Here is a 24944-nt window from a genome sequence, read left to right on the forward strand (position 1 = left end):
GCATAGGTTTGGCTGCCTGAGGCGGTTCTCAATCAGAGTCAGGTGATTCTCGTTGTCTCTGATTGGGAACCATATTTTGGTAGCCTAGGTTTCACTCTGTGTTTTGTGGGTGATTGTTCCTGTCTCTGTGTTTGTTGTCACAAGATAGGCTGTATAGGTTTTCACGTTCCGTTTGTTGTTTTGCTTATTTAGTTATTTCATGTATCGTTCTATTTTCATTAAAGAACATGAGTAACCACCACGCCACATTTTCGTCCGACTCTCTTTCAACAGACGAACGCCGTTACAATGTTAGACTTCAGACATTATCTATCATAATCTGCTGCTGGAAAAACATGTGTATTGGCTTTACACCCCCTGCTATAATGTGAATAAATAGTTACTTGTCTAACAGAACACAGAGGGTGTTCTTGAATGGAAGCCTCAACTATAATCCAGTTAGAATCAGGAATTCCCCAGGGTAGCTGTTTAGGCCACTTGCTATTTTCAATTTTTACTAACGACATGCCACTGACTTTGAGTAAAACCAGAGTGACTATGTATTGCGGATAACTCAACACTAAACACGTCAGCTACTACAGCGACTGAAATGACTGCAACACTCAACAAAGAGCTGCAGTTAGTTTCAGAGTGGGTGGCAAGGAATAAGTTAGCCCTAAATATTTCTAAAACTAAAAGCATTGTATTTGGAACAAAACACTCACTAAACCCTTAACCTCAACCAAATATTGTATTAAATAATGTGGAAATTGAGCAAGTTGAGATGACTAAACTGCTTGGAGTAACCCTAAATTGTAAACTGTCATGGTCAAAACATATTGATGCAGTAGTAGCTAAGATGGGGAGAAGTCTGTCTATAATAAAGCAATGCTCTGCCTTAACAACACTATCAACAAGGCAGGTCCTACAGACCCTAGTTTTGTCGCACCTTGACTACTGTTCAGTCGTGTGGTCAGGTGCCACAAAGGGGAGACTTAGGAAAATTGCAATTGACTCAGAAAAGGGCAGCACATCTGGCCCTTGGATGTAGAAAGAGAGCTAATATTAATAATATCCATGTCAATCTCTCCTGGCTGAAAGTGGAGGAGAGATTGACTTCATCAGTACTTTTATTTATGAGAGGTATTGACATGTTGAATGCACCGAGCTGTCTGTCTAAGCTACTGGCACACAGCTCGGACACCCATGCATACCCCACAAGACATGCCACAAGGGGTCTCTTCACAGTCCCCAAGTCCAGACAGACTATGGCAGGCACATAGTACTAAATAGAGTGACGACTACATGGAACTCTATTCCACATCAAGTAACTGACACAAGCAGTAAAATTAGATTTAAAAAAACAGATTAAAAAACACCTTATGGAACAGCGGGGAATGTGAAGCAATACAAACATTGGCACACACACACACACACACATGGATTTAGTACTGTAGGTATGTGGTAGTGGTCGAGTAGGGGCCTGAGGGCACACTGTGAATCTATTGTAATATTTAAAAAATTCTATAAACTGACTTAATTTTGCTGGCTCCCAGAAAGAGTAGCTGCTGCTTTGGCAGCAGCTAATGGGGATCCATAATAAATACAAATACTTCAACTGCTGGCATTTGTTAAAACAGAGCCAGGAGATAGGAAAAGATCTGACCGCGTCACACACACACCTCGATTGAATCTACTCTGCCTTCATCCCATATGGAAGGTATGCATATGGCACAAAAATTCTAAAGAACAACCCAGAAAAAAACACTGTGGCTGTTACTTAATAGATGCATTGTTAAAATTAAGCACCCAACTTTCCACAGACCATTAATACTCGGAAATGTATAATTTCCGAATTACAACAGTTTTCCAGATAACATCCTCCTTTCACAATGCGGGAAGAAAAGTAGCCAGTGTAAAATAACCATTGTGTTGGTGTAAAAAGGCCAAATCTCCACCATCAACACCATAACTTAATCCTCCATGCATCCGAGGAATGAAAGGAAGGCGATTGAATTGAACTGTTGCCTGACAGCCATTTAAATACCTGCAGGCTCTCTGAGTGATTGTGATAAATAGCTGCTGAAAGCGTTGACAATTCCTCAACCTCTGTATAATCAGTCTTATGTGTCCATCAGTTACTGCTGCCAAACATTGACTAATTGGGTTTTTAATGGGAACTCCTTAAACACACGCACACACGCGCACACACACACACACACACACACAGTAAAGAGGCTGCTGTGAATTTGACTAACTTATAGGCCGCTCAGTGGCAAGTACAATTATGTATTTCATATTACAGTACATCTACTGTAATATAAATATGGTTTCTAAGCAAGTACTGTGTAATGACACACAGTACATCACTGTAAAATGTACTTTATTATACTGAACAAAAGTCAACACTACCGTAATCAGAATTAATTCAATTAATTGAGGGGAGCAGATTCTATTTACTGTAATTACAAGTGATTGATGCAAGCAAGTTGGCTGCTTGGTAAAGTGTTTACACATTACAACATATTAATGAACATTTTGTGTTTTATATCTTTTGCACATCTAAAGGCCTTAACACAGGCTTCCATACTGTCAGTGACTACAGGGCAAAACAGACCAAAAGCACATGGCAAAATGCTCAACTTGCTGCACTCTAATCTGTCCCCTACACATGTTAAATTAATGGAGCACTATAACCACATGGGAGTTACATTGGTACAGAATTATTACTCACAGGTGCAATAAATATAGCCTCTAACGCAGCTCCCCTCAAAATATGTTAATGGGCCAGAAACAACAATGCCATGTACCCACTTGTGGTCAAAAGGTTTTCGGCGCTCCAGAGATACGGTATGGTACTGTATTCTGTAGGGTGAAATTATAATACCATTTGAAATACAGCAATTATTCCCACAAAACTTTCCTGGTTCGATTCCAGGCTGTACAACCGGCCGTGACTGGGAGTCCCATAGGGCGGCGCACAATTGGCCCAGCGTCGTCCCGGGTTGGGGTTTGGCCGGGGTAGGCCGTCATTGTAAATAAGAATTTTTTCTTAACAGACTTGCCTAGTTAAATAAAAATACAACTAAAAAATATGTTGAGTTTACAGTATGTTAGGCTATTATACAACCAAGGTAAAGCTGAACCAACTATATCTCACAGGGATGCTTGTGGTTGTTCCTCTCTACACACAGAGTGCCTGAAAGGCTGCTTTTGTTCAGTTGTAGAGACGATGATGATGAATGTCCTTCGTCGGCCCGTAGAAGGAGAGCTCTGCTTTTGTAGGCCTGGCAGCATCCTAAATCCCTGCCTTTGTGTCGGTGTCACCTCTCTCCTGCCAAAAACACCCCACTGGGCACAGACGTCAGTTCAACGTCTAGTTTTGATTTACATTTGGTTGAGTTGTCAACTAACGTGAATTCAACATGAAATCAACAAAATATTTGATTGAGGTTAAAAGTTGGATGAAAATTCCCTTGGCAAGTCCAATCAATTTTCCATGTTGATTCAACATTATTACAGAGATTTTTTTTTATGACGTGGAAACAATGTTGATTTAACCAGTTTTTGCCCAGTGGGACAGAGATGAACAAATCAAAGTAGGCCTCATAAAGACAGTGTGTCAGGTTTGACAGCAGAGTTCATTACTTGTGCCCTTTAAATTCTTAGAAGAATAAAAACCTGTCCAGGCATCAGAGGCTTATGAGCAGGCAAGGCCTCTCTCCCACATGCCAAACACTTTGGCTCAGCGCCAGGCCTATCTTCCACGTGGCAAACACTTTGGCTCAGCGCCAGCATTTGTGATACATGTCTGAGCCTGGCATTCAACCCCACAGAGAAAGGACAAGGCTGGTTTTAGCCTGGCATTCAACCCCACAGAGAAAGGACAAGGCTGGTATGAGCCTGGCATTCAACCCCACAGAGAAAGGACAAGGCTGGTATGAGCCTGGCATTCAACCCCACAGAGAAAGGACAAGGCTGGTTTGAGCCTGGCATTCAACCCCACAGAGAAAGGACAAGGCTGGTTTGAGCCTGGCATTCAACCCCACAGAGAAAGGACAAGGCTGGTTTGAGCCTGGCATTCAACCCCACAGAGAAAGGACAAGGCTGGTTTGAGCCTGGCATTCAACCCCACAGAGAAAGGACAAGGCTGGTTTGAGCCTGGCATTCAACCCCACAGAGAAAGGACAAGGCTGGTTTGAGCCTGGCATTCAACCCCACAGAGAAAGGACAAGGCTGGTTTGAGCCTGGCATTCAACCCCACAGAGAAAGGACAAGGCTGGTTTGAGCCTGGCATTCAACCCCACAGAGAAAGGACAAGGCTGGTTTGAGCCTGGCATTCAACCCCACAGAGAAAGGACAAGGCTGGTTTGAGCCTGGCATTCAACCCCACAGAGAAAGGACAAGGCTGGTTTGAGCCTGGCATTCAACCCCACAGAGAAAGGACAAGGCTGGTTTGAGCCTGGCATTCAAACCCACAGAGAAAGGACAAGGCTGGTTTGAGCCTGGCATTCAACCCCACAGAGAAAGGACAAGGCTGGTTTGAGCCTGGCATTCAACCCCACAGAGAAAGGACAAGGCTGGTATGAGCTTGGCATTCAACCCCACAGAGAAAGGACAAGGCTGGTATGAGCCTGGCATTCAACCCCACAGAGAAAGGACAAGGCTGGTTTGAGCCTGGCATTCAACCCCACAGAGAAAGGACAAGGCTGGTTTGAGCCTGGCATTCAACCCCACAGAGAAAGGACAAGGCTGGTTTGAGCCTGGCATTCAACCCCACAGAGAAAGGACAAGGCTGGTTTGAGCCTGGCATTCAACCCCACAGAGAAAGGACAAGGCTGGTTTGAGCCTGGCATTCAACCCCACAGAGAAAGGACAAGGCTGGTTTGAGCCTGGCATTCAACCCCACAGAGAAAGGACAAGGCTGGTTTGAGCCTGGCATTCAACCCCACAGAGAAAGGACAAGGCTGGTTTGAGCCTGGCATTCAACCCCACAGAGAAAGGACAAGGCTGGTTTGAGCCTGGCATTCAACCCCACAGAGAAAGGACAAGACTGGTTGTTTATTTTGCAGGGAGGAACTGGACAGGACTCAAACACAACTTGGTGCCCAGTTTTTGAACCAAAAGGCAATCAGTCAAATCCCAAAATTAAATTCAAACAAAGTGTTATAAAGACAAGGAGCATTATTTATCCACCTGTCGGTGCCATAATTTGCCATATCTGACAAAGAGTCTAAATCTGAGCTTTGGCTAAAAAATGATCTCAGTTTTGCAAAGGACAGAGATGGCAGCCATACTTTTTATGTCAACAGTGATGTTTTAAATAACAGCTCGCCTTGCTCCAAATCCAGATCCTCTCAAATCAAGTGTCAAAACACATTAAGAATCCCATGATCCAGCCAGGGACCTTTGGAAGCCTCCCAAATGGCACCCTATTCTCTATGTAGTGCACTACTTTTGACCAGGGCGCATAGAGCGTTGGTCAAAGGTAGTGTACTATATAAGGAATGGGGTGCTTTTTTGCCTATTGGGTTTTATATATTTATTGATTTATAATCTTCCAGCGTGTGTTGTGACAGGAGAGGCTCACAGCACATATCGGGATATAGGCCCTAAGGAGGCAGCTTGGTCTCAGAACAAGAATGTCTCATTAATCATATTGGATTATCTGCTTAGGGAGTGACCTACTGGAAGGAAATAATATACTTTGGAAAAGTGATATGTTGAATGGAAATTATAAACTACTGATTTAGAGAGAAAATTATGATAACTCTTCAAAGTGTTTGGAATGAAAAAGTAAGGAATAATTGTCTAGTTTTGAAGCATGACAACTGCTCTTATTATCCTATCAAGTGCTGTAGCTGCTGTATCTTTATGGTGTGTGTGTGTACTTAGTATTTATATTTATTGGGGATCTCCATTAGCTGTTGCCAAGGTAGAAGCTACCTTTCCTGGGGTCCAAACACATTAAAGCACTTACATTACAAATAAAACAAAATAGTGCATCATATAATATTATTACATAACTACATATCTAAAATAGAAAATGTATAATACCACCATAAAACAATATTACGATGTACTTGTGTGTGCGTGTCTGTACTTGTGTGTGTGTCATTTCACAGTTTCCGCTGTTCCATAAGGTGTAATTGAAATATGTTTTTTAAATCTGCATTGAAATGGCCTGAAGAGGTATGGTGCATATTACTTCAGTGTAAATTAACTGGTAAAGCCCAAGAGGTTTTGTCAGTGTTACCTCTTGAAGACAGTTTGAATTATGAAGGGGTCAAAGCTACTGTTCTTCGTGCCTATGAACTTGTGCCTGAGGCATACCGACAGAGATTTAGGTCTCATAGAAAGTCTTCTAGTAAGACATGTGGAATTTGCTAGAGACAAGGGAAATCTGTTTGATAAATGACATACTGCTAACAAGGTAACTGATTTCAACTCTCCCCGGGAGTTAATCTTGTTGGAAGAATTAAAAAATTGCTTACTCAAACGTATTGTAGTTCACCTAAACAAACAGAAAGTATCCTCCCTGTCAGAAGCTTCTGTGTACAAAAGCGTGTTTTCGGCTCATACTGAGAGTAGAGCCACTGAATTGTCTACTTTTAGCCCTGGTCGGCCAGTAGTATATCAAGCACGCCAGAAAAATGAGCGTCCCTGTTTCTATTGTCATAAGGTGGGACATATGATTAATGATTGCTTCCTGCTAAACCACAAGCAAGGGATACCTATTCGTGCCAAGCCGCCAACAGGAGTTGGTCTTATATTGATTATATTGTCTGATGTGTTGCCCTTATCCGACAATACATACTGTGGTTCCAGTGTGTTAGTTCAGGCTATTGAAATGGGTTTTGTCCCAGTGCCATTGCACTTTGTGAATGTACACACTGAGTTAACTTCTTGGATATAGGTGGCACTCTTTTAATTTATGGATTAAAAAACATTCCCCTTTTAAACAAGATATTTTGTCACGAAAAGATGCTCGACTATGCATATAATTGACAGCTTTGGAAAGAAAACACTGACTGTAAAGATATTGTCTGCGAGTGCCACAGAACTAATGCTACAGGCGAAACCAAGATGAAATTTCATACAGGAAGTGATTTTGAATGCGCTGTGTTCCAATGTCTTCTTATATGGCTGTGTATGGGTCACGAATGAGCTTAGACTTTCTGTCGTTTCCCCAAGGTGTCGACAGCATTGTGACGTATTTGTAGGCAAATCATTGGAAGATTGACCTTAAGAGACTACATCTACCGGGTGGCCGCTTGATGTCCTCCGTTGCAATTATTGCGTAATCTCCAGCTGCATGTATTTTTCTTTTGCTTCAAGGAGAAACACAGCTGCCACGAATGATTTATCATTGAATAGATATATGAAAAACACCTTGAGGATTGATTCTAAACAACGTTTGCCATGTTTCTGTCGATATTATGGAGTTAATTTGGTAAAAAGTTCGACGTTGTAGAGATTGCATTTTCAGATTTTTTTCTTAGCCAAACGTGATGAACAAAACGGAGCGATTTCTCCTACACAAGTAATCTGAAACTGAACATTTGCTATCTAACTGAGAGTCTCCTCATTGAAAACATCCGAAGTTCTTCAAAGGTAAATGATTTTATTTGAATCCTTTTCTGTTTTTTGTGAAATTGTTGCCTGCTGAATGCTAACGCTAAATGCTACGCTAAATGCTACGCTAGCAATCAATACTGTTACACAAATGCTTGTTTTGCAATGGTTGAGAAGGATATTTTGAAAATCTGAGATGACAGTGTTGTTAACAAAAGGCTAAGCTTGAGAGCAAATAGATTAATTTCATTTCATTTGCGATTTTCATGAATAGTTAACGTTGCGTTATGGTAATGAGCTTGAGGCTGTAGTCACGATACCGGATCCGGGATGGCTCGACGCAAGAAGTTAAAGAACAGTTTTTGTCCCAAGAGTTATGTACGAGAGATGAGAATGTGTTGGACTACGTTAGCCACTTTCGTGAGCGCCTACACCAAGCCTATGCTCTCGCAAAGGAAGCTCTGTCTTCCTCACAGAGGAGTATGTAAGATTCGTAACTCCTGATGTGGAATAGAGTTACTTGTAGTCATGGCTCTGTGTAGTACTGTGTGCCTTCCATAGTCTGTTCTGGACTTGGGGACTGTTCAGAGACCTCTGGTGACATGTCTTGTGGGGTATGCATGGGTGTCTGTACTAGTAGTTTAAACAAACAGCTCGGTGCATTCAGCTTGTCAACACTTCTTACAAAAACAAGTAGTGACGAAGTCAATCTCTCCTCCACTGTGAGCCATGAGAGATTTACAGGCATATGATTAATGTTAGCTCTCCGTGTACATTTAAGGGCCAGCCGTACTGCCCTGTTCTGAGCCAATTGTAATTTTCTTAAGGCTCCTCTTTGTGGCACCTGACCACATGACTGAACTGTAGCCCAAATGTGACAAAACTAGGGCCTGTGTGGATGTGCGTGTGCCTGTTTTTCTCTTTGTGTGTCTGTCTATCCACATATTCAGATAGAGGTTCTGAGTTAGTTGCTTTGGTCCCAGTCCCAGGGCACAGAGCCAATATTCTGAGAGTTTTAAATGAAATAACTGTTGTTTTTGGCAAGGCTGTGGCTCGCAAATGTCTGTGTAACATGTCATGACTTTCCAACAACAACAAATGAAGGCATTAATAGACAAATGTACATGTTTTTTTATGTAAATGGACATTAACAGGATTTTGCAATCTATAAATACCAAATACTAATGACCAATGATTAACACAGTGTTAATGTTCCCATTACTTAGTACTGTAGCAACACATCCCTCAAAAAAATCCTCATAATTCACATGTATTACAATAAAAACACAGATTTTCCCTATACCCATCATGAGATTGCTACAGCCTAGCCTATGAATTACAGTTTACAACGTAGGTACACAAGTCGAGAGAAAATGGTGACACAGTGACACATTCAATACAGTCTTGCACACTCTTCTATTTTTTTATATAAGGGTTGGATCAGCTTAATATTGTGGAAAGATTGTTGCTTCCATCAATGTAATTGTCTGCATCATTTCCAATCCTCCATACATTATTTTTTGTAAATATTTTTTTTCCCATATACATACACATATATTTTTAACCTTAATTTAACTAGGCAAGTCAGTTAAGAACAAATTCTTACTTTCAATGATGGTTCTGCCCCAAATGTTCAGGGGCAGAACGACAGATTTGTAGCTCGGGGGATTTGAACTTGCAACCTTCCGGTTACTTGTCCAACGCTCTAACCACTAGGCTACCCTGCACCCCATATATACATATACATACACATACCTATATAGACATACCTTTTTTGTTTTAATATACCTTTATTATTCCCCGAAAACCCTACCACCCTTCCCCAATTGGAGTAAACTAATAAACAACACTTAGGCTTCTACCTTCAGTTTATACATATTATACACATTTTACAGACAATCTATTTTACAATAGTAATATTTTGTTTGTTTTTAGTCCTTCCTCTATTTCTGATGTCCATCCAGTTTGATTTCTATTTGTAACTGTGCTATTTCACAACATTTTTCAACCTATATACATTTTTCAGGCCCTGTATGTTAAACATTGGTTATCTTGTTATTAGTCCCATCCTTCAGCTCCATTCAATCCCTCCCATCTATCGCTCCACACCATCCATTTTGGATTTCTATTTGCCATATTTTTTTCAACTGTTGTGATGCTTGACAAAGGTACTGAACCTTTCTATTCTCATATCTTCTACGGATTGTAAATGAAAAATAAACATTTTTGCTATAAATAATTATTATATTATTGATTGACTATGGTATTTCAAATCACCCAGTATTGCTGTCTGCAGCGTTAGTTCTAGGCAAATGTTGCAATTCTTCAGCCATTCCTGGACCTGTGACCAAAAACAAGCTACACATGGACAATACCAAAATGAATGAGCTAATGACTCTGACTCCTCACAGCAAAATCTGCAGAGCTGGGAAGATTGTATCGCCCATATATACAATATCCCAGTGTTTTGCGTATCAATTCATAAACCACGTGCCATGGAATCTCTTCCCAACTATTTATCAATTTACATGGCACAGCTGTCAGTTTTTTGGTCCTTAAATGAAATCGGTATATGTTTTTATTTATCACACTTTTTTAGCCATTTATATTCTTTAATACAGGGCTGACATACAAGTTCCTTTTTTCCCCTTCTACTTGCCCCCATTTTTGTGGTAATGCTGCAATTCGTTGGTTGTAATTTTGGGTAGAGCAGACATTTCCATATGTCTGTGTTAGCTACTTCTGTGACATAACTCCACCAGTACTATTTATGATATCATTCACAAAAATTATACCTTTTTTAAACTTTAAAAATGTTTTTTTATCAAATAATATATTTGAGTTTAACCACAATATTTGTTGTATTATTTCTTCTGTCTTTTCAGGTGGATTAAACTGAAATTGCAACCAACTTTCTAAGGCTTGTTAAAAAAATAATTATATTTTGGACATTATTTCCTTTTCAAACAACCAGAAGTGATTTTTCACACTCTTGCTTGCATCTAGCTGATCTAGGGTGTGAATCAGAATCATAAACCACGGGACGAGATGTTAAAAATTGTCCATTGTGCCAATAGATGGTATATACTCACATGAGATTTGTCGTGATGTTGACAGCTTGAGAAACTGCTCTGACGGTCTGCTGCAGAGCCTGTCCATGGATTCCAAGTTCTTTCAGCAACCGGATGGTGGAAAAAGCCACGAATCCTCTGCATCCCACTTCAACTGGCCAGAATTTTGCATTCCAGCCACGCCAAGTTGCGTCTGCTGCCAACTCTGTGTAACGCAGTTTCTTACACTCGTAGGCTTCTTCAACAGAGTTTTCCCACGGGACTGTGAGCTCTATGATGTACACAGCCTTTCGTGAAGGGAACCAGAGTACAATGTCTGGCCTAAGGTTGGTAGAAGCAATCTCAGGTGGAAAAATGAGTTGCTGGCCAATATCGACAAGCATCTTCCAGTCCCGGGCCATGGCTAGGTGTCCAGTTTCTGGCTTTGTAGGAGGATGCTTGGGCCTTTTCTGTCCCTCCCAGATGAATGTTGAGGTTTTGATGGGATTGCTTGTTTTTGGAGGTAATGAATTGGTTGCACTCCTCTTGGTCTCAAGTGCTGCCTCCAGGTGTAGTGGCCTTGTGAGAGGCTGGTCTTGCAACCTGTCATTATATACCTGAGAGTTGCTGGAGCTGGGAAGAGGGGGCAGGTCGGGTCCTTGCCATACCATTGATGTAGGTTTTTTGGTGATGGAAGCACATCATAAACAACTCTTATGATGAAGCTGATGTTGCTGGCCTCCATTTGCCAAAGCTCACTCCAGTTGATCTTTCTCCTCTCCAGGCCTTCCCACCGCATCCATTGCCCTTGTTTAGCAAGAGAGACAGCCTTTGCACCTCTTGCAGTCTCCTTCTGTCTGTGCACCTTCTCGACCACCGGCTGGCTTCCTGCGTTCAGATGTTGTTGCCTTATGGAACGTTGGTTTGCTTGCTGCCAGGCCAAAGCCTCCTCTTCCATGCTGGAAATTCCCCACAATGTCTTGGTGTCTCAGGGTTGATGTTGCTTGCTGCACAGCCTTGGATGATGTCCATTTCCGTCCAGTTTGTAGGGGAGGTGCAGCCTTGCTAATGGTCTGGTCTTTGGAGTCCTTCAATGTCATCTGAAGTCTTACTTTAGAGCACTTGTTAGACTTGTAAGAGGTAGTTCAAGGACCCCTTCGCCATAGAGGCCGATGTTACTCAGGCATCGTAGGACACCCGGCCATTTCTTCACGTATGAGGTAATGGTTCGCTCCATCTTCTCCACAGTTTTTTTTTAACCCCTTTTTCTACCCAATTTTGTGGTATGCAATTATTTAAGGAGCTACTATTTTGTCTCATCGCTACAACTCCCGTACGGGCTCGGGAGAGACGAAGGTTGAAAGTCATGTGTCCTCCGATACACAACCCAACCAAGCCGCACTGCTTCTTAACACAGCGCCATCCAACCCGGAAGCCAGTCGCACCAATGTGTCGGAGGAAACACTGTGCACCTGGCAACCTTGGTTAGCGAGCACTGCGCCCAGCCCGCCACAGGAGTCTCTGGTGCGCAATGAGACAAGGATTTCCCTACCGGCCAAACCCTCCCTAACCCGGGCGACGCTAGGCCAATTCTGCGTCGCCCCACGGACTTCCTGGTCACGGCCACACAATTAGCCTAGCACGTTGTATAATTCCTTCTTGTTAATGTCATAGTCAACATAGCTACTAGAACTAACATGTTAGTAAACCCGCTACATTCATGCAGTCTAGTGTAGTCATCAAGCAGTTTAGCAGGTACCCGGTGGCAATAAATTAATCAAACCAAAAGCTTACCTTGACTTGGAAAAGCTCCAGGTTTGGATAACCATAGCCAGCTAGTTAACATGACATCCCTCTCTGTTTGGTGTTTCTGTAGGCTAAACTAGCTAGCTGCTTACACTAGCTAAGTAATTGAAAAAAAAGAATCCCTCTTTTGCTTCTCCTTAATTTTTGAAGAAATGTATTTTAAAACTGCTCAACTATTGTCTCTTTGAGTCAACTACTCACCAAATTGTATGCAGTGCTAGTTAGCTGTAGCATTTTGATTGATCTTATACTTTGATTGGGGGGATAGGAAGGAGGACGTCTTCTGGAAGTTGAACTTTCAAAATACAGAAATCATCATTGTATGATGCTTTTTGCATCATATGATGCAAAACACAGCATCATACAGGGATTATTTCTGTCACACCCTGATCTGTTACACCTGTCTTTTTGCTTGTCTCCACCCCCTCTAGGTGTCGCCCACCTTCCCCATTTTCCCCAGTGTATGTATACCTGTGTTCTCCGTTTGTCTGTTGCAAGTTTGTTTTGTTTGTCAAGCCTACCAGCGTTTTCCCCTTGCTCCTGTCTTTTTCTAATTCCTGTTTTCTAGTTTTCCCGATTTTGACCATTCTGCCTGCCCTGAGCCTGCCTGCTGTTCTGTACCTTGTCACTCCACCCTAGATTATTGACCTTTGCCTGCCCTGACCCTGAGACTGCCTGCCGTTCTGCACCTTATGAACTCTGATCTGGATTACTGACCTCTGCCTACCCTTGCTTGACCTGTCGTTTGCCTGCCCCCTGTTCTAATAATAAACTTTTGTTACTTTGACACTGTCTGCATCTGGGTCTTCTCCTGAAATGTTATAATTTCTTTATTTTGAAAGTTATATATCTTAAAATTGATTGCTGACAAGCAAAACATTTTGGTACTGTCAACAATGGATTAATGAAACAAATTCCAAAATGACGTTTTTGGGTGGGATTTTCCTTTAACATATTTGTTCTATAGCAATCTTTCATGTCATAATGGTTGTTAAGGAACATGTATAACCTGACTTCAATCAACTTTCACTTTGCCTAATTTGCTCAATTATAATCATTGACATGTATATTTATTAAAATGGCTGTTACTAGATATGGATGCTTTTGGTAGATGACATTTGGATATCTGATATGATACTGATACTGTTATGAGAGGAGAAGGTATGAATGCCAGTTGGAGAGTCTAACATCTGGAGTCATTTCAATTCCTCCACTTCTAGGCCTGTATATGCTAAATGCATGTTGTCGTGGATCCAACTGTACAGTATGATTTGATGTTTTATTCAAACTGATATAAGGAAACTTTCCCAGGCGGAAGTACTGTTTTACCGATGAACAATTTTCATATGACCTCTTCCTTTCTTTTGAGGTTTCTATTGCTGCTGCAAACCCACTGGATTAAGAATCCTGCTTAACTTTGAGGCTAAAGGATTTCCAAAACAGGGTTTCACTTCAAGGCGTTCTCAGCTCAGGACCGTAGAGCACTGAGCCTTTTTAGGAGGGATTTTCATTTCGCAAATGCTTCATGCCAAATGGCACCCTATTCTCTTTATAGTGCACCACTTCTGACAAGGTCCCTGGTCAGAAGGAGTGCATTATATAGGGTGCCATTTGGGATGCACACTAAAAGTACAGGAGACTTTCAGACATGGACAGCCAGGCTGATTTTCCAGTCAGGCAATTTATGAAATTGGTTTCTGCATCACTCAACCCATCAGATCAAACCCTTCTTTAATGGTCAATGGGAGAGATAGTCCCTTAGAACAGTCCCTTGTGTATCAAATGTCTCAGAGTTGGAGTGCTGATTTAGGGTCAGTTCAGCCTTTTATATCACACTTAATAAGAATACATGGACAGGAAGGACTGATCCTAGATCACCACTCCATGGGCCTCTTTGTGAATAAGGGCCCAGATCTTAAACCAGTTAAAACCTACCCCAATCCTAACTTTAACAATTACTGTATTTGACAAAAATAATAGCTTAGGTCAGCCAACTCTCATTGGGCTGAAACATAGCAGACTCATTCATCATCCTAGACTGTCATACTAGGGCTCTGTGTTTTGCACAAATATGTGACATGCCTGGAATGGAACCTTTATTGAAAGCTTTTTCATGAAACTGTCCCCTTTCTATGCCAGATGGTCCAGCACCATCCTCAGACAATTGCTTACATAGTCATCCGAATCTCTTCAAGCAGTTTGACAATGCAGCTACTGTCACGCCTTGGTCATTGTATTTTGTGTTCCTGTCTCTGTGTAGTTTCACCAGATAGGCTTTAAATAGGTTTCACGTTCCGTTTGTTGTTTTGTATTTTGTAATAGTTATTTCATGTATCACGATCTTTGTTCATTAAAGTCATGATTAACCACTACGCTGCATTTCGGTCCGACTCTCTTTCTACAAACGAAGAATGCCGTTACAGCTACAAACACATGGAAAACGCAAATGCTGTTTTTGATGGACATGTTTATGATGCACAGCTTCACACTGGCTCCCACTATTGTGTTAAAACTCAAATTAGTAGCAGATGCATGATGAATGGTTTATGATCAGTACACCAGGTGCCTGAAATGGGTTTAGTCCTAATGTTGTCCTCTGGAAGTGGATAATTATGTTTTTTACTGGGCCAGAGAAGATGACAACGTTGTTGCGTGTGTGTGTACGATTACTACCAAAAAATGTGCACCGGATTTATTCATGTAGTAAGGAACTGACCAAATTGAGGGGTCGGTGTGGTAAGTGTAGAAAGAGCACCTCACAGATCACCTCAGAGCGTGACAAACCTGTTCTGGGGATTAGGATGCCCAGGGTAAATAATTGGGGTTCAGGCATGGGGCGCGTTGCTCAATTACATTGTGGTCATATTCTCTCTCTGTCTCTCTCCCTCTCCATCAGTTTACCTAGCTTTACACATGTCCATAATACACCAATCAAACCATTGACTGGGTTCAGTTCTAAGAGGCTTTTCCATAGTGCTTTTTTTATATGGCGAGTACTCCCTTTGTTGAAGAGTGTGACTGTGAGCTGTCCTTAAGTCACTCATGGATCTCAGAATTAACCACCTTTCAGAGTCTCACATTATTATCAATTTCCCTGCCTAGGGCACTGTAGGACTATTTTCCAGCATGTGGGGTGTTTGTTTGTCGGGCTGGCTAGGAATGCCTAGCTCTCAGTGTTTACATCAACACTGCTCCTTATTATTGCTAGCAATGAATGCATTAATGCATTACTATGCAATACCTGGTTATCATATACAGTCCTTACTAATTGTGCTATTGTAGTTCTATGCTATTACACGGTTTTAGCTCATATCCATCCACTACTGCTCTATTTACAGTATATTTATTGTTCCTTTCATTTCTGAATTACAGTTTCATCCCCATGTACATCTCCAGCAGTGTATGTGTGTGTGAATAAAGTTCCTGCGTGTGTCATCTCTTGGACTGCCTTATTCAACTTTAACTCCGCTCTCTCCACTGGCTTCCAGTTGAAGCTCGCATCCGCTACAAGACCATGGTGCTTGCCTACGGAGCTGTGAGGGGAACGGCACCTCAGTACCTCCAGGCTCTGATCAGGCCCTACACCCAAACAAGGGCACTGCGTTCATCCACCTCTGGCCTGCTCGCCTCCCTACCACTGAGGAAGTACAGTTCCCGCTCAGCCCAGTCAAAACTGTTCGCTGCTCTGGCCCCCCAATGGTGGAACAAACTCCCTCACGATGCCAGGACAGCGGAGTGAATCACCACCTTCCGGAGACACCTGAAACCCCACCTCTTTAAGGAACCTAAGGAACCTTTACCTAGGATAGGATAAAGTAATCCTTCTCACCCCCCTTAAAAGATTTAGATGCACTATTGTAAAGTGGCTGTTCCACTGGATGTCATAAGGTGAATGCACCAATTTGTAAGTCGCTTTGGATAAGAGCGTCTGCTAAATGACTTAAATGTAAATGTAAACTGGGGGCGCTACCAGCAAACACGAAGAGCTGGGTCGCTCTCTTTCACACACAAATTACATTTCCTTAACACATTTTCCACAGCAGATAATCTTGGTTAACCCAGAAGTAAAATCTTCCATAATTTGGTCAGCTACGTGATTAACTTCTGGGTCTATACGTGTTAGAAATTGAGAGTTCTGGTGGTTTGCGAAGTCTCGATTCTCACAAAAGGAAACTCTCAACCAAAGCTCCCCACCCCGATCCACTCTAAGCTAAGCACTTTAAGCACCGCCTTCGCCCAATCCTGATATGTCCATTTAACCAGTGATGAAAAAAACTAAGATTGGCTCAAAGACTGCAGCACATTATCTCACACATCCAATTCAGTCCAGGCAGATTCTTTGGTCTACACGCAGAATCTGCCCACGGGAGATGACAAAGGCAATGTGGAAAAGATTTGTCCCTTTAACAGCAAAACCCGTTCATTCCAGACATTTAAAAATAGGAGTTTTAAAGGACATGATGAACATGGAGGATGACATCATTGTGATTTGAACTGAACATCTGTGAACCAGACAGTTAATTAACCAGACAGTTTCATTTAATTAATATGTAGGCTAGATGAGGGGAAATTAAACTTACCATAGTCATATAAAAACATAATAAATTGCATCTGCCTCCTAAAGAGAACGTATCCCTCGGTCATTACAGCTACACAGAAGAATTTCTGTTTGTTAGTGTGGCTTGCGACAGCACCCACATTTTAGATATTGTACAAATGATTTCGGACACATAGTTATTATTATTATTTTCAATGCTACTCCTCTTACCCTATTTAAGCTAGAAATACCGTTCAAACTTTAAAACGTGTAGACTAGTCTGGAATAGTGTGTTTGCATACAATTTGTGATATATCTTTAATACTTTTTAAATTATTTAACTTTTTGTCCTTTTTTGTCCACTTTCCTGGGATTTCCTTTGCATTCTAAATGTCCCATTGTGACATCATCACTCCCAACATTCTATTTTATTCACTGTAAACAATTTAACTTTTGACTCATCAGCTACTTTGACCACTTTCCCAACAGATTAAATAAAAAGTTAGAATGAAATCTTCCAGTACTTCTCTGCTATTGAAATCATAACTAATTATCTGGAACCGATTAAACATTACAGCTGTTTAAATAACCGTATCAACAACATTTTCTCTAACTTTTTATAAACAACTGACATTCTTACCACTTTCCCAACAAGTTAGACAAAAAGCTAGCGAGTATGACATCTTTCTCTGCTTCTCTGCTATTCCAATCTGAAGTCAGAAAAAAATATCTACTACCGATCTAAACGATACAGCTGTTTTAGTAACCACATTAACACTTTTCCCCCAACTTTTTCCAAACAACTGAATTTTTTACCACTTACGCAGGACTTTAGACAAAAACGTATACAGTCTGACATCTTGGTCTACTTCTCTGCTATTCAAATCAGGAATCAGAACATAATTATCTTCTACCAATCCAAAGTTACAGCTTTTTGTCTGAGTTTAGAGTGATGAAAAGTAGCTAGCTAACGTCAGCTAACAGCTCTCATGTCTCATCATTGAGCAGCCCAAATGGATATGTTGCTATGTATACACATGCATTTCAATGGCTAAAATGGGCCATCGGCTAGAATGGTAAAAATATCTTCCATCTCCTCTTTCTCCGTTTAAGCTATCAACTCCAACCAACGTTGAGATTTTCAGACTGCTTGTTAAAAGATTTGTTATACTATAAAGACTTTTTGAAATTTGACCATTTAGAATTTGCATAAATTAACATGACTTTGAATGCGAACCACAGGAATACAGAGGTAGTTAGTCAAAATGGTCCTGCTCCTTGGCCAATTAAGCTACAATACCTTTAAAACATTCAGGCTATCCTAACTTCAGATTACTTCAAACTTGTATCAACTATAACTATATAAAGTTTTCAGAGACTACGGTGAACGTTTCATAGGAGCTGCACCTATTTTGTACAGTTCTGGGATAATACTGACTTGCCAAATTTCCAATGTGGAAACTGTCAACTTATTGAGAAATACATGTCTGGGCTGAACATCCAGAGTAAGCAAATTGAGACATTACAGCGTATCCAGACATTCTGGTATTGACTGGAACTTGGATCTCTGGGAACATTCTGAACTCTGATATTAATGTTGAGGGTTATAATGTGTTCAGAGCTGACAGACAGGGTAGAGGTGGTGGAGTGGCCATTTTTATAAAATAAAATAAAGTATTTGTTTCTTTATTGAAATCCATTTCCCTTGCCAAAAAATGTTGAGCCACTATCTTTAAGCCTTTGTCTGGGGAAAAAATGTATCCATAACTGTTATACGGATCTACCGTCCTCCCCCAGCTAACCTTTGTGCACTCGAGGAGTTAACTAGTTTGTTGTCTTCTTTTACTAAATCAGAAGTTATTATCCTGGTTGACCTACATTGTGATTGGGAAATGCAGGCTTCAGACAATCTAAAACACGTGTAATGATCTAAACCTAACATAGCTGGTGACTAAGCCCACACGGCCCAACCATAAATATCCTTCAAAGTTAACTCTGATTGATCTTATTTTAACGAATACACAAGAGAAGTATGTTTCTACTGGTGTCTTCGCCCAAGACATTAGTGACAATTGCCCAGTTGTGTGTGTTAGAGATGTGAGAATACAAAAATCTGAGCCTCATGTCATCACAGAGAGGAGCTTTAAAAACTTCTTCAGAACAGGCTTTTTTACATTATCTTTATTTTAGTGACCTTCATTGTATTTCAGCTATTTTTAAAATATTTTTTTAACCTTTATTTAACTAGGCAAGTCAGATAAATCCTGTTAGGGATGACGCAGAATGTAATCCCAGTGCAGAGGAACATCAATCAGCGGAAATTTCAGAGCGCCACCTATAGTTTTTGATAAAACTCAAACTTTCATTAAAACACACATGCAAGGTACTGAATTAAAGCTACACTCGTTGTGAATCTAGCCACCAAGTCAGATTTGTAAAATGCTTTTCGGCGAAAGCATGAGAAGCTATTATCTGATAGCATGCACCCCCCAAAATACCAGAAGTCACCTAAACAACAGAAAACATTCATTACCTTTGACGAGCTTCTCTGTTGGCACTCCTATATGTCCCATAAACATCACAATTGGGTATTTTTCCCGATTAAATCCGTCATTGTATACCCAAAATGTCATTTCATGAAGACTGGTCTGATCCAGGAAAATTCCGCTTTACAATACGCAAAGTCACTTTTTAAAATTACAAAAGTTGCCTATAAACTTTTACAAATCACTTCAAACTACTTTTCTAAACCAACTTTAGGTATTAATAAACATTAATAATCTATCAAATTGACCACGGGGCGATCTGTATTCGATAGCAGCAAGTCTTGAAATCAACCTCCATGTTTTCACTTTCATAACATCCTGCGGTGAGCCCCAAGAAAGGAAGTGCCTATACGTCATCTAACCAAGGATAAAGCAGCCAAAAAATGCCAGTACTGGCGACATCGTGTGGAAGCTGTAGGCATTGTAATGGAATCCTCGTTTTTTGTCTGTCGCCTTAGACAATACATTGACTGGCGGATTAATATTTTTTTGGTGTTTTTGGAGAACAGTTTTCCCTGGGATTTTTACTCCTAAACACGATTTAACCAGTTTTAGAGACTTCAGAGTGTTTTCTATACACACATACTTATCATATGCATATACTATATTCCTGGCATGAGTAGCAGGACGTTGAAATGTTGCGCGATTTTTTACAAAAAGCTGCGAAAATTCGCATCATCCCTAACAGGTTTTCAGAACAAATTCTTATTTTCAATGACGGCCTAGGAACAGTGGGTTAACTGACTGTTCAGGGGAAGAACGACAGATTTGTACCTTGTCAGCTCGAGGGTTTGAACTTGCAACCTTCCGGTTACTAGTCCAACACTCTAACCTTTAGGGATAATCATGCTACCTTCAAAAAAACAAGGGTTAAAGGTAGATTGAATGCCTGGTACACTCCGGAATTATCAGAAGTCAATCTCTAAAAGAGATGATGCTTGGGTCAAGGCCAGGAACACAGGCTTGGGCCTGGACTGGCAAGCTTTTAAGCAACTGAGGAATCATTGTGTAAGACAAATCAGAAAGGCTAAATCGTATTATTATGTAACCGCTCATTCGGATTGTAATGGGAACCCGGCTAAATTCTGGAAAACTGTCAAATCCTTTTCTTTGAAGGCTTTTAACAAATATGTCAAATCAAATCAAACTTTATTAGTCACATGCGCCAAGTGTAGACCTTACCGTGAAAGGCTTACTTACAAGCCCTTAACCATCAGTGCAGTTCAAGAAGAGGAAAGAAAATATTTACCAAATAAACTAAAGTAAAAAATAATAAAAGGTAACACAATAAAAATAACGAGGCTATATACAGTCCTGGATGCTTTGCTAGCAATAGACAACAAGAAATCCACAGGGGCCGACCAATTGGATCCTGGTCTGTTTAAGTGTGCAGCGCCCATCACTGTTGGCTCAATAACCCACATGTATTATTTTACTTTGTTTTCAGGAAATACTCCAAAAGTATGGAAATCAGCTCTTGTGCTGCCACGCCATAAGGACGGAGATAGTAGTGATCTTCATCATTATCGCCCCATTTCAAAGATTCCTTGTGTAGCTTAGATTCTTGATCATTGGTAAATGTACAACTTTGCTCTTTTTTATCTGAGAAATGCATTTTGAATGTAAACCAATCAGGGTTTAGACCTGGGTATAGCACAATGACAGCAACCACATTACTTGGTAATGATCTCCTCATTCCTTTAGACACTAAAATTAAATGTGCTGCTTTGTTTGTGGACTTGTCAAAAGCTTTTGATACTGTTGATCATGCTATTTTATTAAATAAGTTGTCCTTGATAGGCCTGAGCTCAGACACCTGTTCATGGGTTCATGATTATCTGACAGAACTCAGGCTGTTGTGATTGATGGGGTTAAGTCTGAATTTCTTGAAGTACATAAAGGTGTACCACAGGGGTCGATTTTGGGGCCTGTTCTCTTCACTATTTATATAAACACCATTGGTCAATCTGTTAAAAATGGTACATTTCATCTGTTTTTGGATGATACCATTATGTATGCTTTGCCCTGACTGTTGATCTGGCTGTGTCAAAACTACAGTCAGATTGTATAGCTATGAAGGAATCTCTTGCTAATTTAAAACTTGTGCTTAATACGGGAAAAACAAAATACCTGTTGTTTTTAAACTCTCATAAGAGTGTTTCAGAGTAACGATATGTTCATCATTAGATGGTTCTTCAGTCGAATGTGTTCCCGCATATAAATACTTAGGCATTTGGATTGATATGGATTTGATGTTTAAAAAACATATAGATGAGATGGTTAAGAAGCTAAGATTTAAAGTTGGCTTTTTCTCCAGAAACAGATGATGCTTTTCTCTAAGCAGTAAAAATCTGATTATTCAGTCTGTAAGGACAGACGCTGGGAGACGAGAAGCAAGTACAGGGAGTGAATATTTAATGAAAAAACAGACAGGAAACAAAACATGAACAGCGTCTGGACAAGGGACACATAACGTCATTAATGCTGACACGGGGATCAAACTGAAGAATAGACAAATAAAGAGGAGACAATCCATAAAGTGATGGAGCCCAGGTGAGTCCAATGAAGCGTTGATGCACGTAACGATGGTGACAGTTGTGCGTAATGATGGACAGACTGGCACCCTCGAGCACCAGAGAGGGTGAGCGGGAGCAGGCGTGATAGTACCCCCCTTCTAGGGGAGCCACTGGCGTCCCACCTAGGCGAGCCTGACGGAGGCGTGAGAGCTGGACGAGCCGGCTGAGGCGTGAGACCCGGACGAGCCGGCTGAGGCGTGGGAGCCCGACAAGCCAGCTGTGGCATCCCCGGTTCCATCGACAGCGGCATCCGGACCTGACGTCACCAACCAAAACAAAAAACTATTAAAAACTCCCTGATGCTTTCAATATTGGTGTCAGCATTCTGTAAAAACAGACGCTGCGAGACGAGAAGCAAGTACAGGGAGTGAATATTGAATGAATAAACAGACAGAAAACAAAACACGAACAGCGTCTGGACAAGGGACACATGACAACATTAATGCTGACATGGGGATCAAACTGAGGATTGGAAAGATAAAGAGGAGACAATCAATAAAGTGATGGAGTCCAGTGGAGTCCAAAGAAGAGGCTGATGCGCGTAACAATGGTGACAGGTGTGCATAATGATGGGCAGCCTGGCTCCCTTGAGCGCCAGAGAACATAGTCTATCTACCTTTCTATCTGTTCTTGATTATGGTAATATTATTTATCAAAGTGCAGCTCCTAAATTGGAATGGAAATGGTGCTCCACCAATCTGGAAGTCTTCAGACTAGCTTGGAAAGACAGTACTGTACAATATCGAAGAGCAGTCACTGCTGCTCGATTCCTATTTTACTAACCTAATTGAGGAGAATAAGAACAATCCAAAATGTATTTTTGATAATGTTGCAAATCTAACTAAAAAGCAGCGTTCGACAAGAGAGGATAGGTTTCACTTGTTCAATGAAAAGATCATGATCATTAGAAAGCAAAGGATGGACTCCTCTTTGAGGAGGTCAGAGACCTGGCCATGTGGTGCCAGGATAACAACCTCTTCCTCAATGTGATCAAGACAAAGGAGATTATTGTGGACTACAGGAAAAGGAGGACGAGCACGCCCCCATTCTCATCAACGGGGCTTTAGTGGAGGAGGTTGAGAGCTTCAAGTTCCTCGGTGTCCACATCACCAACAAACTATCATGTTCCAAACACACCAAGGCAGTCGTGAAGAGGGCACAATAAAGCATATTCCCCTCAGGAGACTGAAAAGATTTGGCATGGGTCCTCAGATCCTCCATTTTTTTTTTACAGCTGCACCACCGAGAGCATCCCCGGCAACTGCAACCGCAAGGCACTACAGAGGGCAGAGCGTACGGCCCAGTACATCACTGGGGCCAAGCTTCCTGCCATCCAGGACCTCTATCCTAGGTGATGTCAGAGGAAGGCCCTAGAGTTTGTCAAAGACTCCAGCCACCCTCGTCATAGACTGTTCTCTCTGCTACCGCACAGCAAGCTGTACCGCAACACCAAGTCTGGGTCCAAAAGGCTTCTTAAAAGCTTCTACCCCCAAGCCAAGACTCCGGAACAGCTAATAAAATGGCTACCCAGACTATTTGCATTGCCCCCCTCCCTCTTTTACGCTGCTGCTACTCTCTGTTTATTATCTATGCATAGTCACTTTAAGTCTACCTACATGTACATATTACCTCGACTAACCGGTGCCCACGCACATTGACTCTGTACCGGTACCCCTCTGTATATAGCCTCACTACTGTTATTTTAATGCTGCTATTTAATTATTTGTTACTTTAATTTTTTACTAAACACTTATTTTTCTTACAACTGCAGTGTTGTTTAAGGGTTTGTATGTAAGCATTTCACTCATGTGACGAATAAAATTTGATTTGATTTGCATATTTCTCCAAAGCTCAGTTGTCCTGAGTCTGCACAGAATTACCAGGACCTAGGATCAATGGAGACACTCAAGTTTTTTAATTCTGTATCTCTTGACACATTCATGAAAATAGTCATGGCCTCTAATCCATCAAGCTGCATACTGGATCCTATTCCAACTAAACAACTGAAAGAGCTACTTCCTGTGCTTGGCCCTCCTATGTTGAACATAATATATGGCTCCCTACTCACCGGATGTGTACCAAACTCACTAAAAGTGGAAGTAATAAAGCCTCTTGAAAAAGCCAAACATTGACCTGGGAAATGTAAAAAACTATTGTCCTATATCGATTCTGCCCTTCCTCTCAAAAATTGTAGAAAAAAGCTGTTGCGCTGCAACTCACTGCCTTCCTGAAGACAAATAATGTATATGAAATGATTCGGTCTGATTCTAGACTGAGATTGCACTCATGAAGGTGATAAATTACCTTTTAATGGTGCCAGACCAAGACTCTGCATTTGTCCTCGTGCTCCTAGACCTTAGCGCTGCTTTTGACACCATCGATCACCACATTCTTTTGGAAAGATTTGGTCTACGTGGACAAGTCCTGTCCTGGTTTAGATCTTATCTGTTGGAAAGATATCAATTTGTCTCTGTGGATGGTTTGTCCTCTGATAAATCAATTGTATGTTTCGGCATTCCTCAAGGTTCTGTTTTAGGACCTCTATTGTTTTCACTATATATTCTACCTCTTGTTGATGTCATTCGGAAATACAATGTCAACTTTCACTGCTATGCGGATGACACACATGTTTCAATGAAACATAGTGAAGCCCAAAATTCCATATCCTAGAAGCCTGTGTTTCAGACATAAGGAAGTGGATGGCAGCAAATGTTTTACTTTTAAAATCAGACAACACAGAGATGCTAGTTCTAGGCCCCAAGAACCAGAGAGATCTGCTGTCAGATCTAACAATTAATCTTGATGGTTGTAATGTCGTTTGAAATAAAACTGTCAAGGACCTCTGTGTTACTTTGGACCCTGATCTGTCTTTTGA

General features: G+C 41.1%; 1 protein-coding gene across 1 annotated transcript in view; it reads right to left on the bottom strand.

Annotated features, from left to right (window-relative positions):
- LOC118397969 (src-like-adapter) overlaps positions 1 to 10752 on the bottom strand; it is a 36045-nt gene extending 25293 nt beyond the window's left edge. The window contains exon 1 of the mRNA XM_035792843.2: positions 10647 to 10752. The gene's annotated coding sequence lies outside the window, so the exon portion shown is untranslated. The remainder of the gene's footprint in view (positions 1 to 10646) is intronic.
- Between the last annotated feature and the right edge of the window lie 14192 nt (positions 10753 to 24944).

The sequence above is a fragment of the Oncorhynchus keta genome, chromosome 19 (genome assembly GCF_023373465.1).
Source record: "Oncorhynchus keta strain PuntledgeMale-10-30-2019 chromosome 19, Oket_V2, whole genome shotgun sequence".
Lineage (NCBI taxonomy): Eukaryota > Metazoa > Chordata > Actinopteri > Salmoniformes > Salmonidae > Oncorhynchus > Oncorhynchus keta.